The sequence below is a fragment of the Rhinatrema bivittatum genome, chromosome 5, assembly GCF_901001135.1.
Source record: "Rhinatrema bivittatum chromosome 5, aRhiBiv1.1, whole genome shotgun sequence".
NCBI lineage: Eukaryota > Metazoa > Chordata > Amphibia > Gymnophiona > Rhinatrematidae > Rhinatrema > Rhinatrema bivittatum.
In genome coordinates this window covers 367,396,956-367,422,137 of record NC_042619.1, presented here as the reverse complement: position 1 = coordinate 367,422,137, position 25,182 = coordinate 367,396,956, and the positions used below count along the sequence as shown (strand labels likewise).

At 44.1% G+C, this 25,182-nt stretch overlaps 1 protein-coding gene across 9 annotated transcripts in view; it reads left to right on the top strand.

Moving 5' to 3' along the window:
* Positions 1 to 25,182, top strand: part of INPP4A (inositol polyphosphate-4-phosphatase type I A) — a 453,500-nt gene that overhangs the window by 25,166 nt on the left and 403,152 nt on the right. The gene's annotated exons all lie outside the window — the stretch shown is intronic.

Here is a 25,182-nt window from a genome sequence, read left to right as displayed (position 1 = left end):
CCTCTTGCACACTTTTTACCTTTGTAGCTGCACCTTTAAAAAATTTTTTTTAACTATTTTTCTCATTTTATCAAAGTTTCCCTTTTGAAAGTTTAGTGCTACAGCCGTGGATATATGTACTGCCCCCCCTGCCAGTCATTAATTCAAATTTGATCATATTATGATCACTATTGCCAAATGGCCCCACCCCCATTACTCTTTCACCAAATCCTGCACTCCACTGAGAATTAGATCTAAAATTTCTCCCTCTTTCGTCGTTTCCTGAACCAATTGCTCCATAAAACTGTCATTTATTCCATCCAGAAATGTATCTCTCTAGCATGTCCTGATGTTTCACTTACCCAGTCAATATTGGGGTAATTGAAATCTTCAGGAACAATGGTGCAGGAAAAAGTTCTCACTTCCACAAAATAGATGAAAATGTTATATTTATTCAAAAATCGCAATATGCAGTAACAGTCTTTAAAGTTAGTCTCCGGAGCGCTCCGGAGACTAACTTTAAAGACTGTTACTGCATATTGGTCCCTCCCGATGCACAAGTGCGAAACACGGGACCGTGTCGGGGGACTTCAAGAGATTTGTGTTATCACTGATGGAGTTGCCATAATGAACTTTTGCTATTTTGCGATTTTTGAATAAATATAACATTTTCATCTATTTTGTGGAAGTGAGAACTTTTTCCTGCACCATTGTTCCTGAGGATTTGTATATGTGCATGGTTTATGCTTCTTTGGATTATTGGGTAATTGAAATCTCCCATTATTACTCCATTACGAATTTGGCTAGCTTCCCTAATTTCTCTTAGTATTTCACTGTCCATCTCACCATCTTGGCCAGGTGGATGGTAGTATACTCCTATCACTATACTCTTCCCCAACAGGCAAGGGATTTCTACCCATAAAGATTTGATTGTGCATTTCTTCTCATGAAGGATCTTTATCCTATTGGACTCTATGCCATCCAGGATATAAAGCGCCACTCAGCCATCAAGTTGCTCCTCTTTGTTATTGCCATATAATTTGTACCCTGGTATAGCACCATCCCATTGGTTATCCTCTTTCCACCATGTCTCTGAGATGCCAGTTAAATCTATTGTCATCATTCACTGCTATAAACTCTAATTCTCCTATCTTCTTAGACTTCTAGCATTAGCATGCAAACATTTCAAAGTGTTTTTTTGTTTGAATTTTCATTCTGCTTTTCAATTGACAGGGATAAATTGGAATCTTTTTAGCTCAGGTGAGTTTTTAATTATAGGCACTTGGACTACTTTTTTATTATTGGAACCTCCATGTTGGGATGCCCTACCTCTAATCCTTGATTAGTATCCTTTGAAGATACTTCCCTCCAAACCATGAGCTACTGAGTGACTCTCAGCTTTCCCCTTTGATTTAGTTTAAAAGCTGCTCTATATCCTTTTTAAAGATTAGCGCCAGCAGCCTGGTTCCACCCTGGTTAAGGTGGAGTCCATCTCTTCGGAAAAGAGTCTCCCTCCCCAAAAGGTTCCCAGTTCCTCACAAAACTGAATCCCTCTTCCTTGCACCATCGTCTCATCCATGCATTGAGGTTCCAGAGCTCTGCCTGCCTCTTGGGACCTGCGCGTGGAACAGGGAGCATTTCAGAAATTGCTACCCTGGAGGTTCTGGATTTCAGCTTTCTACCTAAGAGCCTAAATTTGTCTTCCAGAACCTCCTCCCACATTTGTTTATGTCGTTGGTGCCCACATGTACCACGACAGCCGGCTCCTCAGCACTGTCTAAAATCCTATCTAGGTGATGCATGAAGTCTGCCACTTTCACACCAGGTAGGCATGTTACCAGGCAACCCTCTCACCCACCAGCCACCCAGCTGTCTACATTCCTAATAATCAATTCACCAACTATGATGGCCGACCTAACCCTTCCCTTCTGGGCAGTAGCCCTGGGAGACATCCTCGGTGCAAAAGGACAATTCACCACCTGGAGAGCAGGTCCTTGCTACAGGATCATTTATTGCTGCACCAGGATGATGCTCTCTGATCAAGAGACCTTCCTCCTCCAAGGCAGCACCAGGGCTGCCAGTCTGGAGTTGGGACTTGGCTACGATGTCCCTGAAGGTCTCATTTATAAAGCTCTCTGTCTGCCTCATCTCCTTGAGGTTTGTCACTCTAGCCTCCAGAGATTGGACTCGTTCTCTGAGAGACAGGAACTCTTTGCGTTGGATGCACATGTACAATTTCTCACCAGCTCTTGCTGCTAGACTGCTGCCTTCATTTTAAATTTGTTCAATTCCTAGTTAAATTTTTGGTTGCAATGGGAATAGCACAGCGTGCAATTAGGGTCCTTTAAATGTATTCATGTATTCATTATATATCTGGTAGTGACCTACAAGGGGGTGATTAAACTCTTGATAAGGTGTGGGGAATTATTTTTTTATTATTTTTTTTAGTGTGACAGTGTCTCCTGCCTTTAAATTAAAGGATGAGCTGAGGTGGGTGGGAGGGTTGGGAAATATAAACACACAAACTTCTATTTTTTGCCTGCCTTTCTGACTACCTATTTCATACAAAACACACAAAACTCCTGGTTTTTGCCTGCTCTCTGACTAGCTAATCAATACAGACACACAAACACACTAAATAATGTAACCCAATAGTTTTACTTTTCCCTAATACTTTTAAGTTTTGATACTGATTCTTTTCAGCCATCAGCACGGTGATCCTCTCCTTTCAGTGTTCCAGTGTTATGCCAGATTTCTTACAAAGACTTTTCCAAAACCGGGCTATGAACTGTACTCCTTGATCTGAGAGAACATGGGACAGGATGATGTGTAAGTGGAAGATATGTTGTACAAACAGATGAGCAAACTCTGGCACTTACAAAAGGCCGGGCAGCAGTGTGAAGAGAGCTATGTTAGAAAAGTGATCTACCACTTCCCTTATAATGCTGTGGCCATTTGAGAGGGGAAGGTCAGTGACAGTTAGTAGACAGGTGGGTCCAGGGTTTCTTGGGGACTGGCAATGGCTGTAACAGCCCTCAAGGGTGAGCATGAGAGCTCTTATGCATAGCACAAGTGGGGCAAGATTCAATATAGCATCTCATGTCTTGCTTCGCTTGAGGCCACTACTAATTGTGGAGAATCAATTACAGGATTCTGGTGATCCTGGGATGACCTGCCAGACGGGAGTCGTGAGCCCATTTGAGTACTTTTTCCTGAAGGTGTTTGGGCACTACCATTTTCCTGGGCAGAACAGATACAGCTGCAGCGACCACAATGCTCACTGGATCTATGATGTGGCAAGGAGGCTTCAGGTCATCTTCTGTGTCGAAAGATGGTGAAAGGGAATCAGCCTGTTGGTTCTTTTCCGCTTGGCGATTAAGTAATCCGAAGTCAAAGCGATTGAAGAACAACGACTACCGGACTTGTCGAGGATTTAGCTGTTGTGCCTGCGGCAGATATTCCAAGTTTTTGTGATCCATATAGATGGGGATTGGATGTCCACCTCCTCCAATAGGTTTTGCCACGCCTCCAATGTGAACTTCACTGCCAGAAGTTCATGATCTCCAATCATATAGTTTTTTTCTGCAGGGGTGAATTTTTTGGAGAAGTAAAAGCATAGCATGAGAATCCCTTGGTTGTCATTTTGACCAAGGACAGCCGCTACCCCAATGGCAGAGGCATCTACGTCCAAAATGAAGGTTTTGATAGATCTGGGTAGCGGAGGAGGGATCTCGTAGAAATTCCTGTTTGAGGTGGTTAAAGGCCTGGATAAGCTCTTCTGACCAGTGCCTGGTGTCAGCACCCTTTTTAATAAGGGCAGTGAGGGGAGCTGCTAAGGAAGAATATCTGTGTACAAACTGCCTGTAGTAATTTGCAAAGCCCAGGAAACATTGTAAGGCCTTAACTCCCACAGATTGAGGCCAATCAGAATGGCTTTTCTCTTCTCAGGGTCCATATGTAGCTCATGTAGGGAAATGATGTAACCCAGAAACGGCAGTTCTTCCTGTTCAAATGTGCACTTTTCAAGTTTGGTGTATAAGTGATGTTCCCAAAGTCTCTGTAAGACTTGCTTTATATACTCACAGTGCTGTTCCAGGGATCATGAAAAGATTAGGATATCATCTAAATACACTACCATGTGTGAATATAAAAGGTCTTGGAAGAGCTTGATGACCATATATTGGAAAATGGCAGGGGCATTATGAAGGCCAAATGGCATAACGAGGTATTCATAATGGCTGTCCCTGGGGTCAAAGGCCATTTTCCATTGATCACCATTCATAAGGTTATATACCCCTCGGAGATCAAGTTTCGTGAAGATTTGTACTCTTTGAAGACAATTTATTAATGGGAAGGAGTGGGTAGTGATTCTTTCAGGTGATCGCATTGAGATCCCGGTAATCTATGCAGAGTCTGAGTGATCCATCCTTTTTCCCTACAAAGAAAAGCTTGCTCCTGTAGAGGGTCGGATGAACCCTCTCTCCAGGTTTTCATAGATGTACTTTGACTTTGTCTCTGGTGCTGATAAAGGATAGATCTGACCTCTAGGGGGCATCTTCCTGGGTAGAGGTTCTATCAGGAAGTCGTGTAAATGGTGAGGTGGCAAGGTCTTGGCCTGCTGCTTGCTAAAAACATTAGTGAAAGTAGCATTCTGGGGTGGCAAGCCCAGCAGGTCAAGAGCGTTTGCCCCAGCCACAGTGACCAGTGATAGATCTGAAAGAGACAATTTCCCAGGCAGGAAGGACCCCAGCAGGCAATTTGCAGCATCTCCCAGTCTATGGATTATTGGTGAAGTCTGAGCCAGGGCAGTCCGAGGATGACAAGATCGACTGTCTTGGAGAGGAAATAGAAGTCAATACTTTTCTTATGAAGGAGACCTTTCTGCAAGGTGAGGCGTGTGGTGACCACGGTAAACTAGATAGCAAGATGCTTACCGTAGATGGAGGAGAATGTAATGGCATTAACCAAAATAGTCATGAGCAGGTTATATTGGCATATCAATGACTTTTCGATAAAATTACCACTTGCTCCAAAGTCCAAAAATGTCTCTGTCGACCGTGGTTTTCACTTGGCACCAATAGTTGTAGAGAGGAGGAAGTTCGACCTAGGGTTGCCTCTCTAACCAACCTTAGGTTTGCAGATTTCCCGACTTCTCTGGGCAGTAGCCAGTGAAATGCCTCTGGTTGGCACAATAGAGACATAGGTTTAATTGTCTCTACCTCTATTTCTCTTCTTCTGTAAGCTTAAAGCAACCCAGCTGCATAGGCTGTTTGGCAGACTATGCCAACTTGTGACCAGATGAGGATGCCAGTGGGTTCTGGAACCTGGGATCCAGGCAAATTGGGCAACAAAAGCTCTGCTTTCTTGTTCATATTCCTGGAACCACAAGTCCTAGTAGGTGAACCTATTGGGCCAACGCCGAAAGCTTTGCAGACATTCCCTAGACCTAGACCGAGCTGGACCTTCACCTTTACCAGCCACATTTCCTGCAAGTTAAGCCCTTGGGTTCCAGTGGCTGGCAGTAGAGAGAGAGAGTCCAGAAACAGGCTGAAGTCAGGGCAGGCAGCAAGTAGTCAGTTACCGGTTCAGGCCGAGGATCAGGGCAGGCAGCAAATAGTTCCAGGTTCAGGCCAAAAGTCAGAGAAAGCAGTGAGCAAAGAGTAGTCCTGGTCCATAGAAGAGATCAATACCATGTGGCAGGCAAATGAGTGGTCCAGATCCATAGTAGAGGTTAGTACCAGGCAGACAATAGGCAAGGCAAGGTAGGCGGCAGACAAGAGACAGGGCAAGGCAGGCTGGACGAGGCAGGGCTGGATAAGAAACACGACAGGCAGGAAAAGGAACACAGCAAACAGGATCAGGAACGCAGCAGGAAGCAACACGCACTGCAAGGCTGCAGGAGGACCTATTGCTGAGGCAAGGATCCAGAGAACAGCTTGGGCTTAAATACAGAGAGGAGCTGATGTTGGAGGGCACAGATTGCTGAGTTCCTGCCGTGGAGCCTATAAAACAGGAGCCAGTGCATGCAGGCTTGCACCTTAGACACAGCGTGGCCGGGAGCAAAGTGGCAGTGGAGTTTGCTGGCTGTGTCCATGCCGCACCGGGAGGCTGATGGAATCGTGGGGGCAAGTGCTGCTGGTCACGGGACGACCCCATGAGTGGCAAATGTTACACTTAGAGAATCATGTATTTGATGTTTTATCAAAATTAGTGAATCTGTTTTTGTCAGAAGAAATTTTCCTGATCAGTTTAAGAGAGCAATAGTACATCCTGACCCAAAGGGGTTGAGTAATTCTCAACATTGTGCTAATCTGGTCAGTTATCGCCCAATTTCGGTTTTACTTCATTCAGGAAAGTAATTGAGAAGCTGGTATTGAACTAGCTGGCTACTATCCTGGAAGATAACAAGATTCTTAATAGCTGTCAAAATGGCTTTCATTGAGCTGCTTTAATCTCAGTGACAGATTTTGTTCTCTGGGAATTAGATAGGTAATTGGATTCGTTTTGAATATATCATCATTTGATTTTGTTTCTCATTCTATATTGTTGACTAGATTTGCTGAGATTGGGATTGGAGGATCCATAGGGTATTTGTTTTCCTCTTTTTTTTGAAGGGACGCTCATACCAAGTGAGTGTGGATCAAGATACATCCAACTGGTTACCATTAAAACGAGGAGTCCTCCTAGGGTCTTATTTATTGGCCGCTTTGTTTGAGAATATGAATGTGGTCTTTCATTTTTAATTTGATGATTTGCAATTATTGCATCCAGTGACTGGTTGTTTAGACGATACTATCCAGGAGATTACCTGGATATGAATTATGTTATTCAGTGGATGAAACAGAATGGCCTACTTGTGAATGTTAAGAAGACGGATATATTGCCAGCTCCCTGTACAGTTGAATTAACCCCCTCCATTTCTTATCAGGTCGGGGGAATGATATTGCAGCTAGCTGTAGAGACTACAGACAGCTTGAGATTTAGGAATATTATTAGATACAGGGCTTACTATGCAGCCCCAACTGCAAGCAGTAGTGAGTAGAGGTTTCTTTAAGCTCAGGAGACTACATAGATTGTGTTTTATCATTGAAAAGAATGATTTTAGAATTGTGATGCAGGCTTTCATTTTGTCTTGTTTGGATTATTGCAGTGCCCTCTATATAGGACTTTTGAAGTGCTATTTGTGGGCATTGCAAATTTTAATGAATGCTGCAGCTCAGATGATTTTTGGGTGCCTTCTGTCTGCTCATATAACACCAGTGTTGAAAGAACTACATTGACTTCCCATTGAATCCCAAATAAGGTTTAAGATCTTGATTTTAGTTCATCGGATTATATATGGAGAATGTACTGAATATATGAAACAGTTGGTGAGCCAGCATTGTCCACAGTGGAGTTTGCATTCTGCAGTGCAACAATTGTTAGTTACCCTGGTAAAAAGAGGCACGTCTACAGCAGATTTCTCATCGTACCTTTTCTCAGGTTGTTCCGATATTATGGAACACTGTTCCTTTACAAGTGTGTATAGTGAGTGATTATAAAAATTTTAGGAAATTGTTAAAAGCCTATTTGTTTAAGGATGCTTATAAATTATATGCTATATAATTTGTCTTTTACTATTTTATTTTATGTTAATTATGTTGATTTGGAATATTTTATGATATGGTGTGATCCGCTTTGAACAATATTTTTGGCAAGGGTGTGAAATATAAGAATTTGTAAGTAAATAAAATAAGGTGGCCAAACAGGTAAATAAGGTGATGGCAGAAGCCAAGGGGATGCTTGGGTGCATTGGGAGGAAATAACTACTAGGGAAAAGGAGGTGATATGTCTGGTGAGACCTAATTTGAATTACTGTGTACAATTATGGATACTTCACCTTCACCTTCAAAAGGATATAAACCAGAGTCGGTCCAGAGGGCAGCTATTGAAACGGCCAGCAGTCTTCATAAGAAAGCATATGGGAACAGATTTAAAAGGAAGGAAGAAAGTGGGAGATATGATAGAGGCATTCCACATGGGTAATGCCCCCTGACAATGGCAAGCTTATTTGTACTGGAAAGGCTGATTTGACCACCATCTCTTTTTGTATTGTGATCCCGCGAATAAGCTATAATGGGGGAATGGTCTTTGAAAATCTGATGTAGCTGTAAAACGCTCCAGGATCTGTGGCTTGGAGCCACCACCGCTGATGATTTATCTGTATAATTCGTGCTCTATCTATAGGTTGTTTTATGCTGTAATAAAAGTTCCCTATTGGGAGAGCTTCCAAGATGGCGCTCTGAACAGACATGCTGGAGAGAGGCTCCCAACATTTCAGCATTTTTTGGATTTTCACCATTCCTATTACTAAAAGAAAAGCACGGGTTAGAGGTGTAGAGAATACTTACAAACATCTCAGCCCTGTGTAGGCAGCTTTTTTTCTGGCAATACCACCACTAACACTGGGAGATCAGGTCTCTGGAGGGTTGGCTATTGAGCGTGAGTCATCTTCCCAGACCGAAATATCTTTGAGCCCTGGATCACTGGCGAGACCAGCACCTCCAGGCCATGCAGAGTTAATGAGACAGAGGGAGGCCGTCCGCCCGCCCGAAGAAACTCGAGATGGAGAAGGAGTGGAGTGGAGTGGCAGCATAAAATAACTGCAGGTCTTACTACCATGGAGCAGCAGATGAAGGTACAGTCCCGGGGAGGTATAGGTGGAGAGGGACCGGACTTTACTGCAAAGCTTGACGATGCAGGCCCGGAGGATAGCGCTGGCGGAGCATTGGGTGGAGGAGGTGCTAATGGGGCTCAGGAAGCTCCTAAACTGGAATTGATACTACAACCTACGGAGGAAATATCCCTGGTTACAGTATGGGACGTGCTCCAATCACTTGAAAAAGCAATATTGGGACTTACCAAGGAAGTTATAGATGTAAAACATCAAGTAAAACAAAACGCTTGTGAAATAGTTAACCAGAAGCAAAATCTGGAAAAAATGGAGGTTCGGCTAACTGAAATGGAGAAGATTCAGACTACGATTATCCAAAGTGAAAATGAAGTCAATAGAAGGCTGGAAAGAATCGAAAACAACATGAGAGCACATAATTTACGGTTCTTAAATTTCCCAGTTTTGAAAAACATAGAGCTGTTGGATTTGTTCAAGCTTTATATTGCACAGGTTTTGAAAGTACCAGAAGAAATAAAGCCTGTAATAACTAAGGTTTATTACCTTTATTCATATCAACAAAGTTCTGGAAATCAAGATGAACAATCATTGCCTGATTTATCATTGTTACTGGAATCTCAAGAAATGGTTGTAGCGCAAAGGAGACCTTTACTAGTCTCCTTTGCATTTCTGATGGACAAAAATAAAATTTTCAAACATTTCTTTCGAAATAATCGAGCTTTATTTTTTGGCCGTAAAATATGATGCTATCCTGATTTGGTAAAACAAACCCAGATTAGAAGAAAATCTTTTCTGAATATGAGGGAGAAGGTGTTACATATGGGTGCAAAGTTTAAACTATGTTTTCCCTGTAAGTGTCGTATATTTTACCAGGACCAGATTTATGTCTTTATGGAACCTATACAGTTAAGGTCCTTTCTGAATTCTCATAACCCTCCTAGCTAGATCCAATGCTTGCGTGATAGAAAGAAAGAATAGTGATGGACCTGTCTAGAATGTTAAGCTCACAGAACATATCGAAAATATCTAACACTGATATTTAACCTTACATCTCATGACTTACAATATCACACCTAAAACTATGTCTCCGAACATTATAAACAAGTCTATCCCATAAAACTTGATTTTCCCAAAGTTACCTATCCCTATTACCGACATAACCTGTTAAAATGGTAAATGTTTAAATGTTAATTTGTTACGATTAATTGTAATAAGTATCGTTGTTTGACTCAGTTACCACTAAATGCTTACTGTCAAATGTAATTGGTTCTGTCTATGTAAACCGGGGTGAAGGCATCCAGCCATACCTCGGTATATAAAAACCTTTAAATAAAAAAAAAAAAAAATAGAATGTCATGTTAAATTTGATATTTAAATTTCTTTGATAAGTATGCTCCTTAGTTTTCCAAGCTCTCCCGTATTTTTTTTATTATATTATGTGCAGTAAAATTTGACAATTGTTATTGTAAAAATAGCTATTTACCTCATAAGTATTTGCTTTTCTGTACTTAAGAAATTACCTTAACAAGTGGATACTTGTATTTATAATTAAAAGTCAATAAATAAAGAATTTTAAAAAAAAAGTTCCCTGTTGGCAAACAGAGCTCTCTTGTAGGCAGATTTTATTGCGGATTATCTTGGTATATGATTTATTTCACTTGGCAACATCTTCAAAGTGCAGATTGATTTTTGTCTGATTTTGTGTGGTAATGTTTTTATTTTTGCTGAGAGAGAATAAAAAATTATTGTGGTAATTTTAATAGTTAATATATAGACAGTAGGAAATAAAAAAAAAATAGATCATCAGCAGTGAAAGGAATAGTTAATTGGTTCTACTCTTTGATGAAATATGTAAATATACATCTGGTAGAGCTGTAGACATAGAAATTTAATATTGTGGGTCTAGATTAAAGACATTCGAAATATACTTTTCAAATGGATCTTATGTACTAGATGACATTGTTTATGGGGTCCCTTCTGTTGACCTCAGGATTAATAGGGGCTCTAGAGGCAGGACTCTAACCTTCAGGATCCTCCTTTGAACGTTGAAATGATAGGCTTCTTGCTGTCTTTTCTAGCAATATTCCACACAAGCAGCAGGCTTGGCAGTTGACTTTGTCTTCCCTCAGGGCTCAGAGGAACTTGCTTGTGTAAACTACTTTCTGGAGCTCAGTGGAAGAAAGAACATTTTCTGTTTGTAGCACTGGAGAGCATCTTTCTGTGTCATTGCCATAGCACAAGATTTTATAGCACAGAACAAGGTGTCAGTTGTGATGGGCCTGTTCATTCTTCTCATAAACTGTAAGGTAAAGATAAGCAGCATGCAAATAGCGTCAGGCAGGTGTGATGAGTAAGGCATTAATGTAGCCTCAGTCCTACCATCTTAAATGTCTACATCAGTTATCTCCCCATGCTACTGGAGAGATCCTTGGCTCCAAGATTGAAACTATATAACAGACCAAATGCCTGCTCCATGCAATCTATTTATTTGCAAAAAAGCTTAACCTGCTCTAGACCTACTGCAAATCATGGGCTATACACATGAATTTGGAAAAAAACAGATTGTTTTCTATTAAAGGCCAAAGAATCTCCAACACAAATTCAAATCCAGGTGGATTTACGCGCGCCGAGCCTATTTTGCATAGACCCGGCGACGCGCGCAAGTCCCAGGACGCGTGTAAGTCCCGGTGCTTGAAAAAATGGGCAGGGCATGGGCGTGGCCAGAGGCCTCTCCACTGCCGCTGGGCCTGGGGATCGCGCGCCAGCACTTGGCAGGCGAGCGCAACCTACACCTGCCCAGAGGCAGGCGCAACTTATTTATTTATTTATTTATTTATTTAAAATTTTTATATACCGGCATTCATGATACAATCACATCATGCCGGTTTACATAGAACAGGGGTGTACAAAGAACAAATGAGAACTTCTGCAGGGGTGTACAAAGAACAAAGAAAACTTCTGCAATAAAGGTTAGGGGGGCGGGTTAGGTAGGGGAAGGGAGGGGAAGGTGGGGGGGCGGCCTCGGAGGGAACAGGGAAAGCCATCGGGGCTCCCCTAAGGCTCGGCTCGCGCAAGGTGCACAAGTGTGCACCCCCTTGTGCGTGCCGACACCGGATTTTATAACATGTGCGCGGCTGCGCGCGCATGTTATAAAATCAGGCATAGATTTCTGCGCGCCAGTTTGCGCGCACAAATCTATGCCAGGGCGTAGCTACTAAAATCTGGCCCTTTGCATATCATGGCCTTATACCAAGGCTTCCCAAACTTTTAACCAATGTGACCCCATTTTAGAACCTGAAAATTCACATGACCCCAGAGGATTGCAGCAAAATTAGCAACGGTGCAGTCCTTTCCAACAATCAATTCACTCTGACTCGCCACCCTTGCCAGTTGATAAGAACATAAGAACATAAGAACATAAGAAATTGCCATGCTGGGTCAGACCAAGGGTCCATCAAGCCCAGCATCCTGTTTCCAACAGAGGCCAAACCAGGCCACAAGAACCTGGCAATTACCCAAACACCTAGAAGATCCCATGCTACTGATGCAATTAATAGCAGTGACTATTCCCTAAGTAAACTTGATTAATAGCAGTTAATGGACTTCTCTTCCAAGAACTTATCCAAACCTTTTTTGAACCCAGCTACACTAACTGCACTAACCACATCCTCTGGCAACAAATTCCAGAGATTTATTGTGCGTTGAGTGAAAAAGAATTTTCTCCGATTAGTCTTAAATGTGCTACTTGCTAACTTCATGGAATGCCCCCTAGTCCTTCTATTATTCGAAAGTGTAAATAACCGAGTCACATCTACTCGTTCAAGACCTCTCATGATCTTAAAGACCTCTATGATATCCCCCCTCAGCCGTCTCTTCTCCAAGCTGAACAGCCCTAACCTCTTCAGCCTTTCCTCATAGGGGAGCTGTTCCATCCCCTTTATCATTTTGGTTGCCCTTCTCTGTACCTTCTCCATTGCAACTATATCTTTTTTGAGATACGGCGACCAGAATTGTACACAGTATTCAAGGTGTGGTCTCACCATGGAGCGATATAGAGGCATTATGACATTTTCCGTTTTATTAACCATTCCCTTCCTAATAATTCCTAACATTTTATTTGCTTTTTTGACTGCTGCAGCACACTGAGCTGACGATTTCAATGTATTATCTACTATGACGCCTAGATCTCTTTCTTGGGTGGTAGCTCCTAATATGGAACCTAACATCGTGTAACTACAGCTAGGGTTATTTTTCCCTATATGCAACACCTTGCACTTGTCCACATTAAATTTCATCTGCCATTTGGATGCCCAATCTTCCAGTCTTGCAAGGTCCTCCTGTAATGTATCACAGTCTGCTTGTGATTTAACTACTCTGAATAATTTTGTATCATCTGCAAATTTGATAACGTCACTCATCGTATTCCTTTCCAGATCATTGATATATATATTGAAAAGCACCGGTCCAAGTACAGATCCCTGAGGCACTCCACTGTTTACCCTTTTCCACTGAGAAAATTGACCATTTAGTCCTACTCTCTGTTTCCTGTCTTTTAACCAGTTTGTAATCCACGAAAGGACATCGCCTCCTATCCCATGACTTTTTAGTTTTCGTAGATCTTTTTTCTCAACCTTAATCCCCTCCAGAGGACATCCTCTCTCAACCTCTGCCCCTCTAACTGAGTACCTCTTACATCCCCCAAATTCTCTCACTCTCAGCTCATCTCCTATCTCATCCCATCCAATCTTTTCATATCATTCCAGCTGATCCTTTCTCAACTCTCAGCCATTTTTATAACTCCCAATTGAACATAACAAATTGCCATGCTGGGTCAGACCAAGGGTCCATCAAGCCCAGCATCCTGATTCCAACAGAGGCCAAACCAGGCCACAAGAACCTGGCAAGTATCCAAACACCAAGAAGATCCCATGCTACTGATGCCAGTAATAACAGAGGCCATCCCCTAAGTCAACTTGATTAATAGCCACTAATGGACTTCTCCTCCAAGAACTTATCCAAACCCTTTTTGAACCCAGCTACACTAAGGGCTAGATTTTCAAAGGATTACGCGCGTAACTCTGAAAACCTGCTCCTGCGTGCGCCGAGCCTATTTTGCATAGGCTTAGTGGTGCGCGCAAGCCCCGGGACGCGTGTATGTCTCGTAGCTTTGAAAAAGGAGCGGGAAGGGGGTGGGGGTGTGGGCGTGGCGCCGATCCGGGGGCGGGACAGAGGCCTCTGGCACAGCAGCTGTGCCGGGGGATGACGCGCCGGCAGCTGGCCGGTGTGCGCAAGATACGCCTGCCAGATTCAGGCGTAAAAATGGAAACAAGGTGGGGGGGTGATTTAGATAGGGCTGGGGGGTGGTTTAGATAGGGGAAGGTGGGGGGGGAGCAAAAGAAAATTTCCCTCCGAGGAGGGAATGGGGAAAGCTATCGGGGCTCACCTAAAGCTCGGCGCGTGCAAGGTGCATGAGTGTGCACCTGCTTGTGCCGCCGACCCCGGATTTTATAAAAATCTACCCCTAACTGCATCAACCACATCCTCTGGCAACAAATTCCAGAGCTTAATTGTGCGATGAGTGAAAAAGAATTTTCTCAGATTAGTCTTAAATGTGCTACTTGCTAACTTCATGAAATGCCCCCTAGTCCTTCTATTATCCGAAAGTGTAAATAACTGATTCACATCTACTCATTCAAGACCTCTCATGATTTTAAAGACCTCTATTGTATCCCCCCTCAGCCGTCTTTTCTCCAAGCTGAACAGCCCTAATCTCTTCAGCCTTTCCTCATTAAATTTCCTCCACTATTTGGATGCCCAATATTCCAGTTTTGCAAGGTCCTCCTGTAATGTATCACAATTATCCCTTCCCTCTCACTTCTATAACCCCCAATTGATTCTCTGTCATTCCTTCCCTCTCACTCTTTTGTCCATCTCCTCTCTCTCACCTTCCAGCTTTTCCTCATCCCCTCCAACCCTTCACTCATATTCCTCCCAATGTATTTATTTATTTACTTACAGGCCGATGCAGTACCGGAGTGCACTGTTAGCCCAGGTTTGGACGTGCGTTTTTGACACGCTAGCTTTACCCCTCCGAAACTAATAGCGTCCAACCCCTCCGAAACTAATAGTGCCTGCAACATGCAAATGCATGTTGATGGCCCTAGTAGTTATTCCCGCGCGATACAGTAAGTAAAATGTGCAGCCAAGCCACACATTTTACTTTCAGAAATTAACACCTGCCCAAAGGCTGACGTTAATTTCTGCCGGCGCCGGGGAAGTGTACAGAAAAGCAGTAAAAACTGCTTTTCTGTGCACCCTCCGACTTAATATCATAGCGATATTAAGTCGGAGGCCCCAAAAGTAAAAAAAAAAAAGTAAAAATTAAAAAAAATAAAAATTGGCCTGGGGTCAGAAGACAGATGCTCAATTTTGCTGGCGTTCGTTTTCCGAACCCGTGGCTGTCAGCGGGTTTGAGAACCCTGGAAAAATTGAGCATCGGCTGTCAAATCTGCTGACAGCCACCGCTCCTGTCAAAAAGGAGGCGCTAGGGCCCTAATTTGTATAGGCCACCCTCCTGAATCACGCGCCCAGAAGAGTGGCCTGTGAACACGCCAGGAGAGGGGGCGCTTGCCCGCTCTCCCGCGCGTTTTTCTGTATCGGCCTGTTATGTATTACACTTTTATACCACACCTACAGCAAGCTGACCAAGGCGGTTTACAACAATAACATACAATAAAACTACAAGATTGCCCTAATTAAAATATTGGACAGCCACGATTTCACCTTTTTTCTAAAACCCAAATATTTAGCCTCCAGTCTAATATCTATTGGAATAGAGTTCCAGTGTTTGGGCCCCTCTACTGAGAACATCTTCTTCCTGGACCCTTCCTTTTTTTAACTGCTTGATTCCTGGAACTATAACAAGTGGCTCTCCTGAGGAACGCAACATCTGCCCTGGAACAAATACATAATAGCTGATGAAATTAGAAATGTGCAGACTAAAAAGGTATGTCTTTTTGCGGATGACACTAAGATCTGCAACTGAGTGGACACGCCGGAAGGAGTGGAGAGAATGAGACGGGATTTAAGGAAGCTGGAAGAGTGGTCGAAGATATGGCAGCTGAGATTCAATGCCAAGAAGTGCAGAGTCATACATATGGGGTGTGGAAATCCGGAAGAACTGTATTCGATGGGGGGTGAAGGGCTGATGTGCACAGAGCAGGAGAAAGACCTTGGGGTGATAGTGTCTAACGATCTGATGTAAGCGAAACAATGTGACAAGGTGATAGCTAAAGCCAGAAGAATGCTGGGCTGCATAGAGAGAGGAATATCGAGTAAGAAAAGGGAAGTGATGATCCCCTTGTACAGGTCCTTGGTGAGACCTCACCTGGAGTATTGTGTTCAGTTCTGGAGACCGTATCTCCGAAGAGACAGAGACAAGATGGAGGCGGTCCAGAGAAGGACGATCAAAAAGGTGGAAGGTCTTCATCAAATGACTTATGAGGAGAGATTGAAGAATCTAAATATGTACACCCTGGAGGAAAGGAGGAGCAGAGGTGATATGATACAGACTTTCAGATACTTGAAAGGTTTTACTGATCCAAAGACAATGACAAACCTTTTCCGTAGGAAAAAAATCAGCAGAACCAGGGGTCACGATTTGAAGCTCCAGGGAGGAAGATTCAGAACCAATGTCAGGAAGTATTTCTTCACAGAGAGGGTGGTGGATGCCTGGAATGCCCTTCCGAAGGAAGTGGTGAAGACCAGAACTGTGAAGGACTTCAAAGGGGCGTGGGATAAACACTGTGGATCCATAAAATCAAGAGGCCGTCAATAAAGAGTGGGTGGCTCGCCAGAATGACGGCTTCTGCCTGGAGATAATACCCTTATTCAATAAACATATACATGGTTACTGTGACTCCAACATCGCTCTAAGCTACAACAGCAAGAGGAAATGTGGAAAAAAGGATTCACACTCACAAAGCGGGGAGTAGGTGGCTTGTTACGGCGGTTACTACCCCAAACCAAATAAGCCTGATACTTCACTTTCAATGCATATACAGCATAGCTCTCTGCTTCAACGGCAGGGGAGAAGAAAAACTGATACTTCACGCATATCCAGCATAGCTCTCTGCTTCAACGGCAGGGGAGAAGAAAAACTGATACTTCACGCATATCCAGCATAGCTCCCTGCTTCAACGGCAGAGGAGAAGAAAAACTGATACTTCACGCATATCCAGCATAGCTCCCTGCTTCAACGGCAGGGGAGAAGAAAAACTGATACTTCACGCATATCCAGCATAGCTCTCTGCTTCAACGGCAGGGGAGAAGAAAAACTGATACTTCACGCATATCCAGCATAGCTCCCTGCTTCAACGGCAAGGGAGAAGAAAAACTGATACTTCACGCATATCCAGCATAGCTCTCTGCTTCAACGGCAGGGGAGAAGAAAAAAGGATTCACACTCACAAAGCGGGGAGTAGCTGGCTTGTTATGGCGGTTACTACCCCAAACCAAATAAGCCTGATACTTCACTTTCAATGCATATCCAGCATAGCTCTCTGCTTCAACGGCAGGGGAGAAGAAAAACTGATACTTCACGCATATCCAGCATAGCTCTCTGCTTCAACGGCAGGGAGAAAAAAAACTGATACTTCACGCATATCCAGCATAGCTCCCTGCTTCAACGGCAGGGGAGAAGAAAAAACTGATACTTCATGCATATCCAGCATAGCTCTCTGCTTCAACGGCAGGGGAGAAGAAAAACTGATACTTCACGCATATCCAGCATAGCTCCCTGCTTCAAACGGCAAGGGAGAAGAAAAACTGATACTTCACGCATATCCAGCATAGCTCTCTGCTTCAACGGCAGGGGAGAAGAAAAAAGGATTCGCACTCGCAAAGCGGGGAGTAGCTGGCTTGTTACGGCGGTTACTACCCCAAACCAAATAAGCCTGATACTTCACTTTCAATGCATATCCAGCATAGCTCTCTGCTTCAACGGCAGGGGAGAAGAAAAACTGATTCTTCACGCATATCCAGCATAGCTCTCTGCTTCAACGTCAGGGCAGAAGAAAAACTGATACTTCACGCATATCCAGCATAGCTCCCTGCTTCAACGGCAGGGGAGAAGAAAAACTGATACTTCACGCATATCCAGCATAGCTCTCTGCTTCAACGGCAGGGGAGAAGAAAAACTGACACTTCACGCATATCCAGCATAGCTCTCTGCTTCAACGGCAGGGGAGAAGAAAAACTGATACTTCACGCATATCCAGCATAGCTCTCTGCTTCAACGGCAGGGGAGAAGAAAAAAGGATTCGCACTCGCAAAGCGGGGAGTAGCTGGCTTGTTACGGCAGTTACTACCCCAAACCAAATAAGCCTGATACTTCACTTTCAATGCATATCCAGCATAGCTCTCTGCTTCAACGGCAGGGGAGAAGAAAAACTGATACTTCACGCATATCCAGCATAGCTCTCTGCTTCAACGGCAGGGGAGAAGAAAAACTGATACGTCACGCATATCCAGCATAGCTCCCTGCTTCAACGGCAGGGGAGAAGAAAAACAACCAATAAGGGCTGAATAACATAGTCTGGGTAAAACAAATAAGCATGGGTGTAGCTTGCTTATTGCGGCGGTTTCTTCCCCTACTACCCCTAACTAATCAAGCTTGATATTTCACTTGGATGCAGCTCCATCACTGCTCTCTACATTAATGGTGGGGGTGGAAGGGAAATAGAACCAAAGAGCTAAGAGAAACAGATAAGTATGAGAAAAAAATGTGTGAAGCTTGCTGGGCAGACTGGATGGGCCGTTTGGTCTTCTTCTGCCATCATTTCTATGTTTCTATGTTTCTATGAAATTGAGACATCAAGAAGCCAAACTATGCGTGCAGTGCAACACTGGAGAAAGAGAAAGGAAATGTTTTTTTTCTCCTCTACTGTGCAAAATACAAAGATTTAAGAGATGCATCTTCACAAAGCTGACATTTTCCAATCACTAAACCTGAACATAGTGGGGTACATTATATAAAAAAGCGCGAGCGCGTACTTTTGTTCGCACACTGGGTGCAAACAAAAGTATGCTGGATTTTATAAGACACGCGCGTAGCCGCGAGTGTCTTCTAAAATCCGGAGTTGGCGTGCGCAAGGGGGTGCACATTTGTGTGCTGCCTGTTCCCTCCGAGGCCACTCTGAAATCGGAGCGGCCTCGGAGGGAACTTTCCTTCCGCCTCCCCCACCTTCCCCTCCCTTCCCCAGCCCTATCTACACTCCCTACCTTTATTCTCAAAATTACATCTGCTCGAGGCAGGCGTAACTCATGTGCGTGGGCTGGCTGCCAGCACGCCAGGTTCCGGTCTGGGGGCTGGTCCGGAGATGGCAGCCACGCCCGTGGCCACGCCCCCGGATGATGCGTCGCCGTGACACGCCTCCGACACGCCCCCCAGGAAAGCCCCGGGACTTACGCGCGTCCTGGGGCTTGCGGACGCTACCGAGCCTATGCAAAATAGGCTCGGTGCGCGCAGGGGGGGTTTGGGGTAGGTTTTCGGGGGCTACGTGCAACATTATGCGCTTAACCCTTTGAAAATCTACCCCAGTGGTTTTTTCTACCTTTTATGGTTAGAGTATTTTAGGGTTTTTTTATCACACTGCACTCCTGCGCTCTTGTTTATACTTTCTTCTTGTCTATCTTTTTCTGGGTTGTCTTTCCATTTTTTGTTAATTTTCTCTTCTCTCTTCATGTGCTCCTTTACAGTCTAACTGGTATATGAATCTTTCCCTTTCATCTAAATATTCTCTTATTTCTAGATTTCACTTCTTCCCTTTTCTTTCATTCTTCCTGCTTCACAATCTTTTTCCTTTTGATTCTTCCTGTCCCAACCCTTCGCATCTCCTAATTGAAACCTAGCTTGACTGTGACCATGGACTGTGATCATCACCACCATCATCATCATCTTTATTAGCACCTTCCCAACTATATGCCTAAGGCAATGTACAACACATTTCACAAATAAAATAAAACATAATCATATAAGTGTCTAAAATCCAATTATGAAATACAACAATATAGCAGTAAAACATCTAATAAACCTAATAACCAGTAAACAGCAATAAAACATCTAACAAGCGTAAGCCTATAAGGCATAATAAATGATCGCCCTCTGATGCATATTTAGCCAGCAAGGTATAAATAAAACTGCTATTATGATTTATTGTATTTTATGTTAATTTGTTTTATTGTCTTATTATGTTATTTTTAAATTGTGAATGTGCACTGTGTAAATTGCTTAGGATTGTAGATAAGTGATCCATAGATTTTTTTTAAATAACAAATACATAAATAAATAAAATAAAACCCTTTATTCACACTACTTGTTCCCCCCCCCTTTCCCCATTTTAAAACCTTTTCCCAATTCCTGTCCAGCCCAGCCCTCTGTAGGAGAGCTTCACACTGCCATTCTATCTAGATCCTCTTACAGATGCGCCTTTGAGTCAGCTAGTTGGTGCAAGTCTTCAGCGAGTGTAGTGTACTCTGCCAGCGCAAGAATTGGACAGGGCGGCCCACATGCTCAGCAAATCGACCCTATGCTCCTTTTATTTTTTTATTTTTTTAAATAAAAGTTAAGATGCTGAAAACAGAAATGAAGAAATTATGTGTTAAGAGCAGATGAAGTTCAATTTAGAATGTAAATGCAAATTGGAAAATGAGGAAAGAACATGATGTTGCTTTCTGTGGTTTGGTGTTCACATATATCATTTCACTCAGATCTTTGGTGCTTCACACCATGATTCACACTTCTACACACATACCAGGATTTTTATGCATGACAGAGGCTCAGACTTTATTTCAGCCTCTTCCTGCTTGAGTATTCTAATAAAGATGCAATTCAGAATCTGTTGGAGAGGACTCCCTGACAGTTTAAATCCTTGAGGTTTATTTCAGACTTATGGCCTTCCAAGAAGGACTTAGAAAGGATGAGCTGATAAAGTTACACAAAATCCGTGCCATTTCCTTAGAAGATTTGTCAGTGTAGTTCAGACTGTTGGCCAGGTTTGGCAAAAATATATGTCCAAGGTAAAAATCCAGGGCCTGATACTGAAAGCGCGTTCAGCGCTCGGTATCCGGATAAATCACTTATTCGGCTATCTTTTAGTTGGCGTGAAAGTGGGCGGGCAGTGGGTGGATCTGGGTGGCACTACTAAGCCGGATAATTTATCTAAGTAGTGTTATTCAGCCTTAGCCGAATAAGTTATGCGGGTAAGTTATATCTGCTCTATAATTTAAACTGCAGTAGTAGGTGGATTTCCGAGCAACACTCCCCAAGGAGAACGTGAACTCGGAAGGTAAACGAGGTCAAGCCTGGCTACAGTTCGGACGGGGGTCATCCAGGCAAGACCAAGTGCTGTGGATTGTAGAAGGCAACAGCAAACACTGCAGTATCCTGCTAAGAATGTCAGTTACTGTGGTTGGGTCTTCATCACTTAAGTCTGTATCAAACAAGGTAGTTAACCTCACAGCAGGCTTCCCTAGCAGCAACAGGTTGGGTAAGTCCAAATCTGTAAAATCTGGGAAGGTTAAGCAGGGTTAGTCTATGCTAATACCTGGATGGAAGACCGCCAGCTGCTGTTGCATTCTACCAAAAATTTCATGATCACTGTGGTATTACTATGTATGTAATGGACAAGGTACTTATCACCAATTACTAGGTGGATTGCTTAAATGTCAGGTTTTCTGTTTTAATGGCGCCTTTGCTCCTATCCTTTAATGTTTAATTAATTGGTTTGCATTTTATTTTCTTAACCAATTTTTATTTTTCTCATTTTTTAAAACTTTTGACAGCATTATTTGGATGTGAACACATTTTTCGTGAGCTATTCTCTTCTATTCCTGCTTTACACGTAGCACTGTGATGCGTGTGTGGGGTTCTGACGAGGATCGGCGCAGCCAGGACCGGTTCTTCCGTTAGGCAAACTAGGTGATTGCCTAGCGTGCAACAGTTTTTGGAGGGGGGCACCAGGGGCTTGGTTTTGCTGCCTCGATGACTTTTATTAGGCAGTACCCCCATAATTCGGGCTGGTAGACTGTATAAAAGTCTTACCTGTCTGTCTGAATTTTTCGTAAGGTATATTTCCTTTTATGTCTGGGCAAAGACTAAGAGGTTTATACTTTGGCGTTTGAATGGTCTGTTTTAACGATTGCATTTTGTTATAACAACTGATGGGCCACTTAATGTTTGTGTTGGCGTTTTATAGAGAGGTTTTTTTCCTGTATCATTTGTTTAAAGCTTTGTTCTGAGTTTGCTCCTCTCCACCATTTGTTTTTTTTGACTCCCTTGTCACATGCGTAAAAACGTGCATCCAAACTGGGTGCCTGTTTTCTCAACGCGCTCACATCCATTTCTCCTGGGTGCATCATGCTATATTTTAATGATCTGCTACGTTTAAAAAGAATGCACTTGGCTAAAGTTGTGCATCCCTAGTGCTGAAAAAGCATCGACCCCGCCCGGGAGATGTGACTGCGCATGGGGCCAGAAAAAATGGGCGCTCAATACGCGCGTCCATTCTATCCTACCACAGATAAATTACATGCACAATATACACGTTTCAAAATCAGCCTGGACTGCATTTCTTTCTGCTATGACTAGGCAGGACTGCATCTGGGGGGCCAGGTCACAGCTCATTCTGTTAGTCATGGAGACTTCGGTGGCTCACCGGCGTGCAGTTCCAATGGGAGAGATCTGCAAGGCTGCGACATGGAGTTCTCGTCACACCTTCACAGCTCATTATTGTCTGGACAGGGATGGCCGCCGGGATAGCAGATTCGGCCAGTCTGTCCTCAGGAACCTCTTTCAGCTTTGAACCCAACTCTTCCAACCTAAGGTCCCTGGTTTGAGTTCAGACTGTCCCTGCTGTTACCAACAGCACCTCTGTTGTTGTGCCTGTTGGCACCTGTTTGGTGTCTGTTGTTCCTATTATTTTTGGGGCCAGCCTGTAGCTATGGATTCACCCACGTGTGTGAGGACTACCATCCTGTTTGTCCTAAGAAAAAGCGCAGTTGCTTACTTGTAACATAAGAACATAAGAAAATGCCATACTGGGTCAGACCAAGGGTCCATCAAGCCCAGCATCCTGTTTCCAACAGTGGCCAATCCAGGCCATAAGAACCTGGCAAGTACCCAAAAACTAAGTCTATTCCATGTAACATCAAGATGTTAGTCCTCAGGAAACCCATCTGCCACCCCGCAGAGTTGGGTTTCTGTAGTTTGTTATTTTATTTTTTCGTAATCTATTTACGAGACTGAAGAGGGACCCTGCATGGAAGTGTGGTTAGCGGCATGCTGGGCTTGCTCAGTGTGCCAGTCAAAGTTTCTAGAAACTTTGACAGACATTTTCCTTGCTGGGCTCCATCTGATGATGTCACCCACATGTGAGGACTAACATCCTGCTGTCCTAGGAGAAAATCTGTTACAGGTAAGCAACTTCACTTTATCCTGGGCATGTGTAAAAAGTAGAGTGGGAAAGGGGCGGAGCATGGGTGTTCCAGGGCGGGGGCAACAGTTACGCACATAACTGTATTTTAAAACCCGAGACCATGGCACGCGTCGGCTTGTTATCTGCATAACTTTACTGCTGCTCCAGATGAGGAGCAAGGGTAGATCTCGAGTTTTAGGGCTTATAGGACAGGGTGAGGGTTCCTGGTCAACTGGAGGGTGTGCAGGATGAAGAACCAGAGGGGTCTTGAAGACCTCAATATTAACTGGGCAAACTGGTGGACTAGTTGGAAAAATGGGTTGTACCCTATGGGGTAGATTTTCAAATAGCGCGATTTGGCGTACTTTTGTTGGCGCATCAGGCGCCAACAAAAGTACGCTGGATTTTAGTAGATACGCACGTAGCCGCTAAAATCCGGGATCGGCGCGCGCCAAGCCGCACAGCCTACCTCCGTTCCCTCCGAGGCCGCTCCAAAATTGGAGCGGCCTCGGAGGGAACTTTCTTTTGCCCTCCCCTCACCTTCCCCTCCCTTCCCCTACCTAACCCACCCGCCCGGCCCTGTCTAAACCCCCCCCTTACCTTTGTCGGGGGATTTACGCCTCCCGGAGGGAGACGTAAATCCCCGCGCGCCAGCGGGCCGCTAGCGCGCCGGAACGCGACCTGGGGGCGGGTCCGGAGGGCGCGGCCACGCCCCCGGGCCCGCCCCCGAAACGCTACGTCCCGCCTTGAAAACGCCGCGCGGATCGGGCCCGCCCCCGACACACCCCCCTCGGACAACCCCGGGACTTACGCGAGTCCCGGGGTCTGCGCGCGCCGGTAGGCCTATTGAACATAGGCGCACCGGCAAGCAGGGCTCTGAAAATCCGCCCCTATGTGAGCATGTTTTAAAATCTGCCTACATACGTACATAAAAGCTGGCGAAGTCTAGGAAAGATACATGAAGTACGTTTTCTTCAGCAGTCTTTTAAGGTTAAGTACATACTTACGTGCGGGTGGAGTATTTTAAAGCTAGCTTTACCCCTTATTCAGTAAGGGGTAATAGTGCGTCCAAAACGTGCGTCCAACCCACCCCCCCCCCGAAGCTAATAGCGCCCACAACATGGAAATACAAGTTGATGGCCCTATTAGATATTCCCGCGCGATTCACTAAGTAAAATGTGCGGCCAAGCCGCACATTTTACCTTAAGAAATTAGCGCCTACCCAAAAGTAGGCGCTAATTTCTGCCAGCGCCGGGGAAGTGCACAGAAAAGCAGTAAAAAACTGCTTTTCTGTGCACCCTCTGACTTAATATCATGGCGATATTAAGTTGGAGGCCCTAAAAGTTAAAAAAAAGTAAAAAAATAATTAAAAAAAATGTTTAAATGGGCCCGCGGCTTGCGGGCCGAAAACCGGACGCTCAATTTTGCCGACGTCCGGTTTCCGAACCCGTGGCTGTCAGCGGGCTCGAGAACCGACGCCGGCAAAATTGAGCCTTGGCTGTCAAACCCGCTGACAGCCGCCGCTCCTGTCAAAAAAGAGGCGCTAGGGACGAGCTAATGTCCCTAGCACCTCTTTTTACCGCTGGCCCTAATTAAAATAAATTTAAATACTGAATCGCGCGCACAGGAGAGTGGCCTGTGCTTGCACTGGGAGAGCGGGCATTTGCCTGCTCTCCCACGTTTTTATTGCATCGGCCCGCTAGGAAGCTAAGGTGATCCTAATTGATGATCTGCAAGGAATTCTTTTTAGAGGCAGATTTACTACGTTGGGGATCTGGAAAGCCGTCTTTCTGGCAAATAAAGTTATACTACAGTGTTGGCTGGACGAGGAGCCATTTATTCCGACGCAGTGAAGGAATCTACCTCACCGGGTTTTTTTTTGTTTTTTTTTGTAATTTAAAGTTTATTGAGCATCAACATAAACATCCAACCTGGAAATTTGTCCAACAGCCATGACAGTGTTGTTATAACAAACATCTGATTACATGTGTACAAATGCATAATAAACGTCTATCGCAAATTGGGATGTTATCATTTGTGTCTTACCTCCGGCCCACC